We start from the raw sequence: 2,555 nt of genomic DNA on the forward strand, positions 1-2,555 counted from the left end.
GGAAGCGGGTACCCGGAACCGGAACCGGTTCCCGGCGGTTCCGGTTCCGGTTCCAAAAATTTAAGAACCGCTCTAACCGGTTCCGGTTCCGGTTCCAATATCTCAAGAACCGCCGGTTCCGGTTCCGGTTCCGGTTCCTGTCAAAAAGGGCGGGTACCCGCCTATGCTCACCCCTACTCAATTTGATCATGGTTTCGATCGGTTATGGTTAGACAATCACATATTTATCACAAGAATTACTCAAGGTTTCGATAGGTTATGATTACACTCGATTGATCATGGTTTCGATAGGTTATGGTTACACAATCACACATTTATCATAAGGGAAAAGAAGAGAGTGAGAATGAACGTGCAGTAAAAAAATGGATAATTATAGTTAATTAAAACAAATTAAAAATTATAAAAATTACTTAATTACATTATTGCTCTTATTAATTTATTTATATTTAATATAAGTTCATTAATTAAAAAAGTTTGAAGTAATTGGGTTGTTCTCGCATTCTCGTAAATCACAGGGGTTCTCGTTTGAACCTCCACATATATATATATATATATATATATATACACAAATGAGAACTAATTAATTTGTGGTAACTGTGAAAACCAATATTAACTACAAATCAATAGATAAATTAGGCTTTTGTCATTATTTTACCCCATTAACCAGTTTCATAGGTTATAAGGATGTATCTAACATATTTTAGAAAGTCCAGGAAATCTATTTTACATGTTTTAAAATGTCTAAAGACCTATTTGTTCTAAAAAATTGTTCAAATAATGATTCATAACACCAAAATCTATTAGATATCTTTAGACTTCTCCGTTGTTGTATCTACAATATTCATCAAGTTAAGGGGGTGTTTGAGATTGTTTATTTGAAACAACTTATACTTTTCTACAAAAACACTTATCAACTTATTATAAGTCAGAAGAGTTTAACTTCTTCAAAAACTCCTTATTACTGGTACAAGTTGTTTATCCAAACATTAAGAAATGCTTATTATCAATACCACATCCAAATAAGTTACTGAGTTGTTTTTATAAGTAATCCCAAACAACCTAAAAATCAAAAGTTGACGTATATCTAACCTACCTATTTATTTACCGGCCGTTATAATCATATCTCTTAATTAAATTATGCGTATCTTTTTATTTATTTATATGTTTCTGTTAGAAATTGAAACGGAGGAATTATAACCGTTGCCCGATACCGACTTTGAAACGTATATATACCTAACGTCTATGAGGATCATGCAAGCCCCCAAAATTAGGGGTTTTTGGGTTTTCTTCATCTCCTTTGGCGGTGATAAAGAATTACCTTTGTTCATCAACATTWTCTCTGTTCTGTGCCTCGTTATTGGCGTTTTTGTTCATTGTAATTCTGAAGAAGTACAAGTCCTGTAGTTGAAGATTGATGATATAAAGAACATTCCAGCGTGAGGATTTCTTCGTTACTGATTTCCATAGTTATGGTATTGTGTTTGTGTTTTACACAGGCACATTTTTTCAGTTTTCGGTGATGGACTTCCTATCCGTTTCCTCCGTGGTGGTGTTTTGTAATGTGGATTCTTTTTTTGCAGAAAGTAGCGGCTGATCGCTGATGTTGCATGCAGATCCTCATATGGCTAATTAAAAACACAATGCTCGAGAGTTCTCTAAGACGGGTTGGAATTGACCATTCCTGCTTCGTATTATGTTGTTTGCAGTCCATCCTCCATCGTGGTGCTTTGATTAATTTCTCCTCCTGATGTTAAAGAGTACGTCCCTCTCTTTGGAAGGTAGTGGTATCATGACATTTTTTTCATATGATCTGCATGATAGTAATTTTGCATTTTGTGTCATGATTTCTTGAAACCGAACTTGTTTGACACTGGAATCACCTATGAGGTTCTGCAATTCCCATTTCTTTTGTTGATTTTAACTTCAAGCTACATGTTTTGGTTGTGTTCTCATCAGGTGTTTTAGATGAATTTCTTCAATCTCTGTTGAAACGAGCTTTTAAGGTACATGTCAAGACATTGAGTACAAAATGACTGACCAATAGCATGATTTCCCCTCTTAAGTCTATCAAAAGAATGTGCTCTGGTACAACCTTTTGTTTTTGTTTATTTTAGGTTTTAAATGTGCTTTTATGTGGGTTTCGAGTAAAGAGATACTGGTGTCACTTACATTGCATATCTACTCCTCTTGAGAAATGTAGGTATAACTCTCATACTTCAGGACCTGAGGATCAGCATCTGACTTCTGCATCATCTGGGCAGTTATGGAAAATTAATTGGAAAGAGGGGGGGGGTGTTTACATATACTGGAAATTAGCTGCACCACATGTTATATCTACTTATTGTTCCAATCTTGAGAAAGGAATTTTGTCTTTGGATCATGCAGTTGACTGCTAGGCAGCATAATGGTAGTGATGTTGAACTGTTTATTCTTCGTTCCCAAAAGTCATTTTTCCAAATACCCTGTTTATATATGTCTACATTCTCATTAAATGACTTGGCCTTTTGGAGTTCCCTCTTTATATCTCGTGTACATGAGATTTGCAATAACATTCA

The sequence above is a fragment of the Cynara cardunculus genome, assembly GCF_001531365.2.
Source record: "Cynara cardunculus var. scolymus isolate 2C chromosome LG 1, CcrdV1, whole genome shotgun sequence".
NCBI classification, from domain to species: Eukaryota; Viridiplantae; Streptophyta; class Magnoliopsida; order Asterales; family Asteraceae; genus Cynara; species Cynara cardunculus.